The sequence below is a fragment of the Topomyia yanbarensis genome, chromosome 1, assembly GCF_030247195.1.
Source record: "Topomyia yanbarensis strain Yona2022 chromosome 1, ASM3024719v1, whole genome shotgun sequence".
Classification (NCBI taxonomy): Eukaryota; Metazoa; Arthropoda; class Insecta; order Diptera; family Culicidae; genus Topomyia; species Topomyia yanbarensis.
Window position 1 is genome coordinate 211,832,803 of NC_080670.1, and position 16,049 is coordinate 211,848,851.

Genomic DNA, 16,049 nt, shown 5'->3' on the forward strand with positions numbered 1-16,049 from the left:
GGCGAACAACTTTGTGTCGAACAGGAAAAATGACATTTAACCAGCTGTTAGTAGTAGTAGGCGGTGTACCTGTGGAAACCCTGCCTGCCTGCACCAGGGGAACACATTTTTGCACAAATCCAATGTGCTTTGTTTTGCCTCGGCGCTCGAATGTTGAATGTTAATTCGCGTCACGAAAGGTTGACTCTTTAAAATTTGGTCAGTGAATCGTTAAGCCGGAACTTAGCGTTTGCGACTGTTGTTTTGTCGCCATCGATACACGTAATCAAACCCGTTAAATTACGGATCAGTTTTGTCAAGGCTGTTTTTGGCATATGATCAAAATCTGAGCTGCTGGGTGTTACGCCAGCAAACCACTTTCCCACATTTAAATCTCATCAGTAGCCGGAAAATTAATCCAATCCAATAACCATCGACGGAGATTGGACGTAGTGATAAGATGAGTCGATGAGTAAAAGTTAGAAAAATTACACTCCACGTTTTGGGTGTGTGGATAATCGGGCAAGAGGAAGAGCATAATGCATCATTTTTTTTTCTCCGCCATAGCGTTCGTTAACTTTCGCTGGCTGCAGTGCATCGCAAAAATGAGAAAGTACAGCATCAAGCATCCACCAGTCAAAAAGACCACCCCGGCTGCTCTGCCGGGATGGGCAAGATGCAATCAGTGAAACCCTACTATACACACGGATTTATTTTCGTACAAAAGCGCAAAGCCATCATCGGCATCGCGGTGTATGTTATTGATGCTTTGCATCTGATGCATTTTATGATTTAGCGGTGCCGATTTGAAGCTCACGGAAGGAAAAAAGAAAAGGAAAATTGAAATTTTTCGTTCGGTTGTGAAAACTTGGTACAATTTTAGCTAGACGGGTGGTTAAACTGATGGAGAAAAATCTCTCGGAACATGGATAATGACTCGTCTTGATTAATTTCTAAAATATTGTTTATTCAATCAATAGAAACGCATAAAAAACTGCAATATAATTTATATGTTTCCAATTGTGCAACTTACGTCGCTAACGCACGTACTAACAATGACAAGTTGGTTTTGACAACAAATCCCAAAGCCCAACAGTTTTCTTAGTAGGCGACGAGCAACGATGTCAGTATCATTGGTTCTCCGCATGCCGGACCGGGATTTATTTTCGAAAACTGAGAAAAAAAAACAATGCACCCTATTTTGGGTTGTCACATTTCACCGTGTAATTTTGAATGTCAAAACAAAACGACGCAAATAACAGTTGCATCAATTTTCTCGACCGCGCGAATAAATTCTAAGATTTCAAGAATACTTATCTCCAAGATTCATGGTTTCTGGATATATTCTAAAAAATTGTGTTCTCCAACATACTTTCTGAAACTTAAATGTAAAAAATCGATGCTCCATGACAGTGCATGTCCCTACCATTCCTCCGAACATTGACTAAATCCAAGAGGGGATACTACACTGGCGACGAAGACGAATGATCGCCTCACCGAAAGATCACGTAGCTCGAAAGTTGCAATTATTTGCGAAAACTGTACGTGTTCGAATTGATTTTCAAAAAGGAACGAAAACCATTGATTCTGCTAATTTGCTTTTCTGTCACGGCTCTTTTAACCTTTCCCGCGGAATGTTGCTCAATCACGGCGAACCGAGCCGTATTGATGGCCAACACATGTACATATGTGGTTATTGTTGACAATCACATAGCCTTGAATGGAAAACGAATTTTTCGAAAGTTTGCTAGCGTAAAACAAATCAGGTACTCCTTGATAGGACCACCCATTTCGGTTTCATTGAATAGGCAATGGCTACTGTGATGCACGCATCAAAATTTTTTATCAGTTATGCTTCACTATCCCACCATGCAGAACTTGATCGGGATGGCCTTGCTCGGTCATAACCTAACCTTCCTGAGGGTGTAACATTTCCATCGGAGTAATTATTATTTATGTTGCTCGCTTCGAACTTCATTTCCTGGTCTCATCCCATAAACAATGCAGAATGCCAACCATCGCCATCGGGTGAACAGTCTAGCGAAACAAAAGACTTCAGCGACCTCGAGCGACGAACCTGCAAAATCAATGTGGCTGTTGTGACTTTAGTAAAGAAAAAACCTACGAGAACAACCTGATTCTGACACGAATCAGTACGAATGCAGGCGACCTTGCGGAACAACAGCAGCTACAGCCGTTGTAGTGGTGCTCCTTAATCGGTTCCACTTAGCCACCACCATACTGTCATTATCCACTTGACTGTGCGCACGTCGTCTGTATGTGACGACATTAAAAAGAGAAGGTTACAAGTCTGAACCGGATCAAGTTACTTCACCCCGGTGTCGATGCTAGACCTCTGCAATTCTCCTATTGAAATTTTAAGCACAACTCTCTCGGTGCAAGTTAAGATTAATTTCCAACGTTCACCAGGACTATACTGTAGCCAGTCCATTTTTACACAGAGTTTATAGTTTTCTATAGTCACCTTTGTCTGCTGACGACGTATGAAAGTCGCTGTCAGTATATCGGCGGTGCAGTTTACTTTTTTTTGTATTCACAACCTGTTAGTCCTAGCCTGCTTCGATACGCTGCCACGAAGCACTGCAAATTGTTCAACAACTTTCAATCGAGCAGCTCCCTGCTCGATCCCCCGTACCCTCGTGTGGTGCGCACTAGCTCAGCACGCTTCGCAATGCCACTAACTATTTAGGTATAACTATATTATAACTCTAGCTCGAACCATTTTCTTCCTGAAACCCAATCAATCGGCATCTCTTTCCCTCGCTCGGGTCGTCGCTGGTGTGAGTGCGAAATGCTAATGAAAAGGCACTTGTTACATATAAATAAATGCCTCTGAGTAGCAGCTGCCGAGGTTTGCTCTTGCGCGGTGTTACATGTCCAGTTCGTCGTCGGTGAGTGGATCAAATGACGTCGATTATACGGCGATGGCATTAGTGCTGTCGGTGTCTTCAGTGGAAGTGAGACAATGTTGGGGTAATTTTTCATCTCTTCACTTATTATGTCAAGGATGAGTGCATATGATGGTTTTAATTGTCATCACATGTTGACAGAAAGCGTTGTATTCAACTGCTTCAAAAATACGTTCTACATTATTATTACAACTCAAATCGAAGAGATCAACGCAGAAATCTAAGAGATCAACGCAGAATACTATTTTTTTAGAGAGCAAATTTTGAATTATCGACATAAAAAAAGCAAATCTGCATTACTTCTAGAACGTAATGACCAGCAACGACCCGATCGTGGGCGTACTGAGAGCACACGCAACGGATCACATGTAAAACTGACCGATGACGACATGGACGTAAACGAAAACGAGAGAGAAGACGAACCGAATGACCCCCATTCGGGCGGCAGACAACGCACCTAATATTTCACCACCAAGTAAGCGGATCTCAACACGCAGCAGTAAGGTGCGTCAACAAGACCCGCCGACGAACAGGCTGTAACGATATTTTCTTACATTTTTAGATATCCACCGCTCAGTTGTGCTAACGCGTTGAGCCGTGTCAAATATATTTAAAAAAAGGAATCAGTTACCAAACGGAATGCACAAAGCTGAAACATGTTGGTATATTTGGTCTAAAAGCGCCTTTAAATCAATTTAATCAGTCTATCTTCTCATCTTGATTTAAGTAAAGGCTAAAAATCGCTTCGCAAACAGCCACCGGTTTAGCACACGTAATATTCTAACTATCGCTTTGTTGCTTATACACTGTACAATAGACTGGTTCAATTTTTGACTTTTAGCTCCACCAGGTTTTTCTGATTCCTTTCATGGTCCTTAGTAATTGTGCAAATTTTGGTACCGATTGGTTGTGTCTACGGACCCTCCAAAAATTTCAATGTTTATATGGAAGTTTGCATGTAAAATCAGTTAACATTGAAAAAAAAATCTTAAAAAATCACGTTATCAATCAATTAATCAGAACACTATATATTTCTAAAGGTAATCTTCTACTGAACACATTCGTGAAACATTAAAAGTTTATGAAAATTCGCTGAGAAAAGTTATTAACTAAAGAAGCAGCATGACTTCAAAACAAGTGGATTTTATTATTAATCATAGCAACCCAAATCATATTTTTTTTCAATGTTAACTGATTTTACATGCAAACTTCCATATAAACATTGAAATTTTTGGAGGGTCCGTAGACACAACCAATCGGTACCAAAATTTGCACAATTACTAAGGACCATGAAAGGAATCAGAAAAGCCTGGTGGAGCTAAAAGTCAAAAATTGAACCAGTCTACTGTACAAGCTGTTAAGTGAAAATGAGTGAACAACAGAAGAAGAATGCGATCATGCATGTCAATGCTACTGTGATTGACTTGAACCAAACTCGCATTAAGGAATTTAAGCTATCGGAAGTCTCTTATATACAGTTCTACCATGTAAGAAACATAGTACTGGTAACGTTCAAAAGTTTAGCTGAGACAGAGGGCTGCATAAAACAGAACAATATACAACAACAACGTAACAAATATGATAACGTCAAAGTCAAGAAGGTTGATTACCACGAACAGTTGCAACAAATCTGAGCGTTGTTTTCAAAAGCCTCAAAAAATCACATTTTCTGTGCAAGCTACGGTCCTTATAATATATTATTCGTACAACTATTTTCGAGCGAATAACGCAAAAATTAAATCTCTTCATTCGGTAGAATTCTTTAAAAACGAGTACTATATATAAAACTAGAATTTTATTTGGTATCCGTGGAGTCCTGTGCACGAGATTTGTTACATTTAGTTTAGTTTCTCTGGCGTTATTATATTATTTCATACTGTCATCTCTGATGATGATGTATTCCTCATGGTTGGATGTGCTTGTTTGTCCATTGGACTTACGGGCTACGATTGTATATACATCTTCTATGTATTTTGTGTGTTTATTTGTGAGGGTTCGCAGTACCGACCCTTTTTGGCGAGAACCGGTACTACGGTACTCAAGCCCTCAGTACCGGTAGTAACAGTAAAGTACCGGTACTCGAATATTTTTTTTAAATTTGAAAAAAGCTTCAAACTGAAATTGAATGCTCAAACTGATGACCTTATTCTCATATGATAGATTTGTGCTGATCAAAAAAAAAATGTTTATTGTTTTTAATTGATTCTGAATGGCAGGACTCATTTCAGCAGAAAATATTTTGCGTATGCGGCACCTTCTTTTATTTCGAAATCTAGGCCACTTTGAAATCAATAACTGCTAAGTGGTGCGACTTTCGTCGACTTGAACAGATGGTAAATCTATGAAACCCTATTAACAACAGTAAATCAAAGCGAGAATGGCAGTAAATCCGAGCAGGTTAATCGCATTTCCTTTCTTGCTTTTCTGAAAATTGGTTTCGACCTTTATGTCGTTTGCCTACTATTCTCTAACGCATATCAAGGCTCCTTGCTTTCCTGTAAACTGTGGAGTTTTGCTTAATTTTTCGATCACCAATAATTACAAATCGCCCCACGTCTAAAACTGTTAACTACTAAATCGCTGTTCGTTCTTTTATAGATAAAGGTTTAAGAGCAAACCAAATACAGACATGACCTAGACCATAGTCTTATTATCCCAGTGAATAATGGATCAGAATGTCCCTAATAAAACTTTAACTTCTAGAATTATTATGATGGTGGCCCCACCTCATTCGCACACAAAGGTGTCATCTCAACGATTTATCTAGAAGGCAAATTAATATGATTAAACGTTATCTTGCAAACCGATATTTTGAAACAGATCCCCTGCAGAGTCATAAAAAAATGTGTAGTACCGAAAATACCGGTACTGGATTTTGTTCAGTACCGGTATTACGGTACCAAAAATGGGTCGGTATTCCCGGGATTTTCGGTACCGGTATTACCGGTACCACAACCCTATTTGTGACTAGTCTGTTAACTTATACGCTTTATAGCAGGTTAAATAAATTTGCATTGACCTCTTCGTTGGTGGTATTGGATTATGTCTCGAGGTAAAAGACACATTGACAAAGTGTTTATGAAGTAGTAGATGAAGTTGAAGGCTGCGTGTTGGATTTGATTTAAGTTGATGATTTTTTCTAGGGGGTCTTCTGTGTAGGCTTTTCCGTGGTATCCTGTCCGATTACAGTACTGTAAATCTTTCTTACTCAGTTAAACTACTGAAAGTTATCTGTACATAGTTTCATGTTTGATGAAACTGTATAAAGATAAGGTCCATAAGTTTAAGATCCATTGTCTTCTTCAATAAATATTCCGCTTCTCAAAGAGAAGGACGGACGAACACGACAATATTGAATATCACCAGCCACTGTGTTTAACTTAAAATTTAGTTTTTGGCTCCAACAAAACGACATATAGCCGTTCAGATGTTCTGCTGAACCGTTATTGCGAAAAAAAAGTCAATCATGACTGCACCCAGTACCGCAAAATTAACAGCCAGTACCGCCAGCGAAAATGTATAAGTCCAAAAAGTCCGATGGCCAATCGTCATACGCAAGAACAGGAAGCAGGAGAAACTAAGCTAGTGCCAACTCAACAGTAACATTATTATTTGTTAAGCGGACCCGTAAGCAGAGACATTTACGCACACTTCGTGGGAAGAGAAGTTTCCCTTTCAACAAAAATTTTCAGCCAAAAGATAAACGATTCGACTGAACGTGCTTGAACCATCCTGATGGTCAAAATCCGCGGCTGTTACATATACCCAAATATGTTGTATCAGTTCTATAGTCAGGCGCCATATCACAGAAAACTATGCGAGTTGTTTGAGAATGTTTATCTACTGCAGCAGACACCAGTAACGGTTGCTGAAACAATATCTGCAACTCAAAAGTCAATAAGTATGACTGGTTCCAGTGCGTCAAAACTAGCAGCTAATACAGTCACTGAAAAGCCTTAGGCAGATACACAATCGTGGCACACAAGAAGAAGAAGCAGACAGAAACATCCGATTGTAAGCACCGAATCAATAATAGAGATGATGACATATACGTGTACAACAATGGCAGAGAAGGTAGACCGGAAGACCACCAATCTGTAGCAAATGACGCAGCAAATGTATCCCCGCCGCGTAAAAAGATCACTACGCGCTACAGTAAGTAACCGAGCTCAAGATTCGAACAGGCGAGAACATATTTTTTATATCTTACATTTTTTTGTTTATTTAATATTTGTATATATAGAAGATTCACGGCTCAGTAAAGCAAACACATTGAGCCGTGTCAAATAAAAATAATTTATGAAAAAACAGTCTTTAGATTTTGACAGTTTTTCATTTGTTCTCAATAACAGTGTTTGTAATACAGAAATCGGGCTGTCAATCTCTGCAGACGAAAGACGAATATATCCTGGCATTATATCAGCATTAGAGCATCAAGCTTAATGCTCTTGAAAACTGCCCTATCTGCTGATCTAATGCAGAAATAAGGTGACGTTATGATGTTTATTGATAACTTGGGTGTAAGATGCCTGGCAACATAATCAAATAGCAGTTTTAGTTTAATTGATTAGATTGCTTACAGTTTTTATATTCATTTGCTGATTAAAACTGTTTTACTAAATCGAGTCAAATTAAAAAAAAATATATAAAAATGATTTTATTATGGTTATTAACTGGAGACTGGTTCGAAGCAGTGTCTGACTCGAATCGGGCGAATGAAGAAAAAGAACGGCGGTGGCAACCTCATCACAAGTCGATTACCATACAACGAAACGTGAGAAGCATCAAGCTAGGAGCCGAATGCTTGTAGCGACCAAACGTCAAACAGAGAATGATTTAGAGAAATAAGACTAGCTTAAAAAAAGAAAAAAATCTGTAGCAACGGTGACTAGAACGAAAAGATGCTGACAGGGCTAAAGGAAAACGTTGCCAGAAACTACGCGCAAAATTTGTATAAACCGATCAACAGGTAGAAAGGAAAACGTTCCAGTACCGGTCGTGATTAGTGATCCAGGCAAAAGCCTGCTGACTCATGATTTTGGAGTGGCTTTTAAGTTGTTTTTTGTATCTGTTCTACCAAAAAGTACAATAAAAGATGAGTTTAGCGAAAAAAATGTGCATCCCCCTACGCCAGTGTCGCGAAACGAGCGAGAAGCACACCAAGACTGTTCGTTCGCGGGCGTGTAAGAATAGCATGCCAAGCGCTCTTCATCGTTTCGCGCCCGGTTGAAGCAAAATCTCGAGCGGGAATACTCGCGAAAAAACCCAAGCTTTCATCTAGTATGTAGCGTAATTCCATGAAGCTTTTCTGGCGAATGCTCGTGTGCTGTGTTATCTCGCAAGTAAGAAATACGTTGAAGAGCATGGGCGAGTGTGAATGCACGACAAGCATGGACTACTAAGAGTGTTTTTACGCGTCAACGAACGAGTTTAGCATCACTGCCCTACGCTAGATAATGGGAAAATCAACCACTGAGAAAGGGTAAATTTCGACCAATCTACACAAAATCGAGATATGCCGACTATATGAAGCAATCCATCACGTGAATGGCTCCAGGTTGTCCGTGTATATTCCGTCTACGAAAACATCCATCGAACGATTGCAGCCATAAGGTGAAGATAGTAACCCTTGCTGACGAATACATAAGTGAATTTCAAAGACAATCAACGTCTGAGCAGATGTTTACCTTGCAACAAATTCATGATTGTAAACTTCAGTCACCTCTCATTCTCTTATAGTATCTGAACCATACAATCAAGATTAAACATGCGAACAATCCTGAGCTCACGCGAATATACAAACGGCAACATGATTATACGAACGAATTTATACACGCAAAATACGCAATCAAATCCCCTAACATACAAACGCTCGAGTCTTGCGCGATGAAACAAACCTAGGCGTAAACACGTACATATACTTGCGATCACCAACGTACACCTATGTCCACAATCTTGCAAACACAAAAACGCCCCAATGATTAAGTCGACGCGTTAACCATTTCGAATTTACAAATACGGTCTCAAGTGCGAATATATAAACGCTCGTTTCCACGCGATTGGTCTCGAGCAGTATTTTAGTGGCTGGCATTTTCCGTCTTGGCCGCAATTGTAAGGGGAGATCTTGGAAGTATGCCCTTCCGACAATCAAACTCTACAGCTTCAGTTGAACCAAGCTTTAAAAATTAGTGGATGGTTTTTTTTTAATGTTTCGGATTCTCCTCGTCAGTAACTAACACCAACCAATTTTATCCTATTCGCCAAACACGAGCTAGAGCAAAATTGTCCTGGAAAATTTGAACGTTCTTTTTCTCTTTCCGACATGCCATGGAGGAGCAAACCATGTCACCGAAATATTTCTGTCAAGTGAGCTGATAGAAGTTGGCGTAAATTATGTATAGCTTTGGACTCAATTGAAATTTTCCCATTTTGAATTGTTGCCAGCTGCATTTTTCAAAGATGTTGTCCTGAAAGTATCACTACTTTCTGGATAGAATAGACTAGGCTCTTTGGACTTACTAGCGATATTCCGGATTGGCTTGTAATGGCCCCTCAAGGAAATCACTTAGGATCTCTGACCTTTGCTTTATTTATCAGAGTTCTCTGAAATCGCTGTCTAAAAATAACTCTATGATAATGATGGTATTGTCAATGTTGTTGAACATCGAAAAAGTGATAAGCTTCGGACATTCGTCACCCTGAGGACGTTACGAATACGCCCCCTAAATCGATGGTGACTTGTACTATCTTCTGTAGTTTTTTCTAAAGAAGCTTCTTTGGAGTATACTTTGACTTATTTTACTGAATTTCTGCAATTTAACGAAACAATTTAGCATCATGTGAAAAATTTATGAAAGATTGGAACTAGAAAATAACGGAAACACATGTTGATGGAAGCTTTTCTACTCAAACGCGTTCTGGTTGAACGGAAAAAGGGGGTCCGAGCCTCCCTGTGCGACTCCTTCGATCCGCCAGTGAAAACAGAAAAGGGGTTGAATAATAAGTTGTAGACAAAGTGATGAAAACTATTTGTAATCTACGAATGGTAAGAGAGTTGGGAAAGAGCACATTCCGATCGAACTTCTAAAAATCAGAATCAGCCGACTATACGAAGCAACGAAGCACGCGATCAAAATGATTCGAGAGAGAAGGAATGCCTCCTGATTGCATTAATGCATATATTCTTTCTATGTCGAACGAATGTAACTACGAAGTCAGAGAGCTTTGCAAAACCATCTGTTGAATCATCTGTCTAGTCGTCAGAATCCGGAAACAACGATCTTCGAAAGAAAAAACCATTTTAATCTTCGCCAACTCCTTGATAAATAGCGGAACCAGTACTGACGGAATTTTAAGGAGGTGTTCGATTCATTGAAACGAACTGCAATTGACAACGCCAAAACATGTCCTAACGAAGGTGATTAAACTGAAAAAGGATTGAATCAGAACAATATGCTCAACATAGCGTCTCGTTGGACGCATTACGAAGATTCGAATTGCGAAAGATCGGTATAACTATCACATAGTATTATATACTCATTGGCAAGACGAACGACGTCGACCTAATTGGTGTTGATCGTAGAGTAGTGGAAGAGGCCCTTTCAAGAGAAAGTAGTCTTTTCCAGTGTGTTTTGATAATCGAAGTAGTTACTTTATTTGATAGACGTTACATCTATTTAAATTATATTCAACTATTAATCGCGAATAAAGAATCGAATTGGGAGCCGAATGCTTGCAGCAGCTACCCGTCAGATCATGGTTCGTCCAAATTTGACCCAAATTTTAGCGAATTTAGCCAACGCTTTATGATTCTGCGATCAATCTGAATAAGTGTTAACCGGTTTTTGCTGTTTTGATTTTCTTATCCGTTTCGCGTTATTTTCGTAGTCGTTTTGCCCGGGCGAAGAAGTAATTTTTACACTTCGAGGTCATGAATCAAAACAAATTTGTGATTGATATTTAGCGCACAAAGATTTAGATTATGGCAAACAAATGGGAAATAGTTAGTATTCTAGAGTTCCTACGGAATAATTCATAATAATTTTATTCAAACTAATCGAAATGTGTAGGATTGAAATTCAAAATTAGTGAATACGCAGGACCTCGCCTTTCTAAAGATTGATTAGAAATTGTCTGAGAACTTCTGATATTTGAAGTTTGCATTATCAAGTTTTTCTACCGATCAATCTCGTTCCCTCCACATTCTTCCAACAAGCCAACAGAACATTCTGAATAGAACCTCCCCGCGTTGCAACTGCCCACCGTGCACCAACCTGCGGCAGTTCCCTTTCTCCCATGCACTCTCACAATGGCCAACAGCGTACAAGATTTCATCCAAAACAGCAGCAGCAGCCAAGTTGCGCAATATCTCGAGACCTCCTTTTCAGAGCTCAACGCTGACTTGGCTGGCTGACTGGCTGGTCTCCGGCGGTAGCCTGAAGCAGTGGAGCTACCGCGCATACCACCGACACCCGCCAACGTCACTCACTATCAACCCGGGGTAACAGTGGATTGGAGTCATGGTCTGCGATCACTCTCGATTTCATGAGAGCGTTTCTGCGCACGGTCTCTCCCCACACACCCTGTTCTTTCTGTTAGGGTGCACAGATCGGCAACATTATTTTTTTTTTCGAGATTTTTTACCGATATGTGCTGTGCAATAAAACAATGTTCGCCCCGTCCAACGCGGTCACCATTGGTCCGCCGAATCAACCCAACGTCAGACGATACACCCCTGGAGCTGACGGAGTAATTATAATCGATTTGTACGAGTTGTTCACGCGCCGAGGAATTTCGTTATTGTGCGTGGTTCATTTTCCGGAAATTTGTCCGAGTTGATTAACGATGTTTTTGTCGATGATAGATTTCATGCATGATATATGGACTTATTCCACAATAATAAACTTACTTCTTGATGTTTCATTTAATTGGGTTTTGCCAGCTTTCAGTTCTGGTCACGGGATCGCACTATTTGGCACCTTATATTCCTGATATCGATACTCCTCGCAAACTTTCGTAATCACTGTCACTGTTCCGCTCCCACGGTATTACGAAACGTTGGCCCACACTGGGATAGGCCCATATATTGGCGGAAGAGAAAAGGTCGTCGTCACTGGATGTCGTAACTACATTCACTTTCCTACAATCAACCAGGTAGCACAATTTCACTACCCTTCACACTGTTATTCCTAAGCACGGGGTTGGTGCTTGGTGCCTGCGGGGCACACTTTGAACAAACCAAGGGATCACTTAAATCCAAAACGGGGAACCTCGGATCAACACAGCACTACTGAACGGGGAACACTTCGTTTGATTTACATGCTGTCTGTCGATGTTCCAGGATTCATTCGAAAATAACCTACAAAATCACATTTTCCGTTATAATTCAGATATCTATATCCGGCACACACCGTTCACCGTCCGTCCTGCCAGACTAGACCTGGGGGGTCCTTTCACACTCTGTTAGCCTGCTGCTACTGCGAAGAAAAAGAGGAGCTCGCTGAAAAAAGCTGCTTATCCAATAAAAGCCGTCGATTTACTGAACTGCCGCGGCTGCTGACGAACTCCGGCAACCTAAAACCAACCAGCAAACTCCAGCAACTCAAAGAGACCCCCGTAAAACGGTAATAACGATATTTTTTCTTGTTTCGTTAGCTTTTCCATGCATGCATAAGGCAACGTGAGCGTGGCTCGCAAAAACGTTTCGTTTTACTGCGTGCTCTCGATCAGTTTCTCTCGCGCGCGCTTCGTGCATTTTTTCTTCTTCTGTTGGTTTGGGGCTCTTTAAAAACTCCGGAGCGAAGTTGCATTCAGGTGTGTGCGCGGGGTCTCTGCTAAAATGTCGGGGAACGAAAAAGGCTATACTAAGTGCCGAATGATGAGGTGAGATTGATCCTGACATATTGCTCACTCTTTCTCCGTTTTACAATGCGTTCAACATTCGGAGCAAGGCTTTGATTATTATCGTTGTAGAACCGGAATGTTGTTGGGAAATTGTATCGATTTTGAATCGATGTAGGCTACATCGAAATTCGAGATTCGCGGCATAGACTGTGCCAAATCGGGAGACGATCGCAGCAACCTTTGACGATGGTTGTATTTTTGTTCAATATTCACTCCTGTCAAACTCCCCCTCCCCAAGGTTTAGGGGTTTGACGGTATTGCAAACATCATCAAGCATCAATTGCTTTAAGATGGGTACTGCATTACGCCTCGATAGTGGTGCATCGAGGAGACCGAGCGCCTTTTTTATGTTATATGTCTTTTCATACTCCGCACCAGCACATACCAACGCTAAACCACTGGTCTATGGGCGGTGGCGTGGCCGACTGGCGGATCGACGTAGATTGACTTTTGCTGTGTGACATGTTTGCAACTATTGTTCAATTGGTGGTATTCGTGGACGGGGCTCACGGAGGGAGTCATTGTGTGTCCATTTATCGGCTTCGTCATCATGCGTATACTAATTAAATTAATTTAATAATTAAATTAATTTGATAAAGTAGAATAAGTAGAAACCTATTAGTTGTAGCTTTGTGATAATCGTTGTTTTTCCTACTAGTGTACAACTGTTATGTGCTAGTCGTTAGTGTATCTATGTATGTATTCGCCTGGTATTTGTGACAGTTGGGTCAGGGAATGGATGCAGAACTGACGTATATGATAGAATAGTGGCTAATTCTTCTGGTGATCAATCTGAGCATTTAGTTCTATTCATTGGGGAAAGTCGGGCTGGATAAATTAGGGTAAAATAAATTTACCGACGTACGTGAGTCATCCATTCCCGGCCACCATAGCATGATGAAAGTCTAACAGCATGCAATTGTCGGTAATGATAAATATACAACATTTGCTGCATTTAGACGAGTTTGATTGCATGTTACATGTGTTTTTCTATTCTACTTCATTGGTCTGTTTCTTCTGTGCATCTATTAGTTTGCTTTTCCATTATTTATGTATACCAAAATAGTATTGTTCAATTTATACACTTCTAGTCAAGCTCTTTGCATCTTTTTTCTTTATTCAGCATGTAATGATTCCTTTTATTAGTATATCTCTGTTATACGCTATCTATACTCATATAGGTACAAACGCTCGTGGCCTTCGCGATGGCCACAAACGCGACCATGCAATTGCAATAATCCACATATACTTACGCACATATACGTTGCCTACATGAAAACACCCCGGTAATTAAGTAAACGTGGCATCTTTAAACTTCCATACGCGGTCTCAAACATTAACCCACCACTCGCGCGATCATGAAACGGTCACGTCCGAAAGTTTTACCAGCCTGGACTAATGCCTTCAGTTGAACCAATCAAAAAAGTGACACTCATATTCACTAAACAACACGTTCCATGGTGACATGACCTAGAACTCAAGTGATATGGGGAAACGGACTACTATCTGTATCATACACTAAAAATTAAGCTTCAGACTCACGGTCCGCGCGCGATCAAACAAAAATACACAATCCGTCATTATAAAATCGAAGTTATACACGCGAAGTCACATACACGTGACAAACACGTTAATATACAAATGCTTGAGCCCTTCGCTATCATCCCCGGCATCTACATCGGCGATCTAGTAAACATGATCGCATCCCAGTGATAAAATGTGAATGTCTCAGCTCCTATAAATTTTTAAACGCGGTCTCAAGCGTGAACCTAAAAACTCCCGTACTTGCACGATCAAGAATCGGTCACTTCCGGATGTTATCTTTGATATCAGCAGACTATGTCCATGCCTTCGATTGGATCAATTAACAAAAGAAAGCTCTCATATCCACTGGACACCACGTTACATGGCGACATGACCGAGGACTCTAGTGATATGGGGTAACTTACTCCCTGTCAGAATGTGAATTGTACACCAAAAACTAACTATCAGAATGAAGGTCCGCGTGACCATCCAAGAACGCACGCGTATATAGAAAATTCCACACGGTTACAAAATCCAGTCTTGTACACGCGAAGTCACATGAACGCGAGCACACGTGACAGACACGTTAACGTACGAACGCTTAAGCCCTTCGCGATTAACAACGCACACCTACGTTCGCGATCGTGCAAACTTAATAACACCCTGGTAATAAGGAGAACGTTTTAGCGCTCGCGAAGTTTCAAACGCTGTCTCAAACACGAACCTACAAACGTCCGTTGTCGCGCGCTCATGAATCGGTCACGTCCGGAAACCATTACTCTCTGTCCTAATAACTTAGGTCCATACATTCAGTAGGACCAAAAAAAATATAGCGCATATTCACTAGACAACACGTTCCATGGCGACATCAGCGGGCACTCTAGTGATATAGAAGATCTCACACTATTTTAGCATCTTAGAAGTACACCAAAAAATAAAATATTAGACTCACGGTCCGTGCGCGATTATCCAAGAACACATGCGAATATGCGAAAGGCATACGGTTATAAAATAGAATTTATACACGCGAAGTTACATACACGTTAGCACACGAGACATACAAACGCACACGCGATCGTTAACTACAAATGCTCGAGCTCTACGCGATGATACACGTGATCGCGAGTCCCTACACCCGCACATACCTAAACCGTACAATGAATATCACATTCAGAATCACGGCCCGCTACAATTGGCCTAATGCAGTGTTTTATTGGGCGACATTGCCTGTCTCGTCTGCAAATTGTAGTATGTAATTCTGACGGGGAGCCCTTCCGAGAATCTAACTCTACAGCTCCAGTAGGACAACTCTCGAAAAAAAAAATTCACTTCTGTCAAACTCCATCTGAAAACTAGTTGAGTTTGTACAAAAGGTCGATTCCGATTTTGCAGAAAGTGTAATGTGATTCCAAGCGAAACTTTTTGATAGAGATAATATGGTTGACTCCCGGAAGAAATTCGTCCTAAACGGTAAAGTGATGTACACGCACAGTGAAATCCGCATGATGGTAGATTTCGTTTTATTACCCAATTCAGTAATTCCACAAAAAGTTATGCGACCTCCAGAATTGCATAATATTTAGTACCATTGTTCCTGATTGAAAAATATTGGATCGTTATTTTTTGTCATTAGAGTCACTGGCGGCTCCAGGAAGGGGCACATGCCCCCCTCTATTCGACCAGAAACTGTTTTGGGAAAAAGATATTTGCATT

The 16,049-nt window shown here is 40.6% G+C and overlaps 1 protein-coding gene across 3 annotated transcripts in view; it reads right to left on the bottom strand.

Moving 5' to 3' along the window:
- Positions 1 to 12,431, bottom strand: part of LOC131691330 (mucin-2) — a 147,310-nt gene extending 134,879 nt beyond the window's left edge. For all 3 annotated transcript variants that reach the window (XM_058977653.1, XM_058977645.1, XM_058977636.1), the window contains exon 1: positions 11,818 to 12,431. The gene's annotated coding sequence lies outside the window, so the exon portion shown is untranslated. The remainder of the gene's footprint in view (positions 1 to 11,817) is intronic.
- Between the last annotated feature and the right edge of the window lie 3,618 nt (positions 12,432 to 16,049).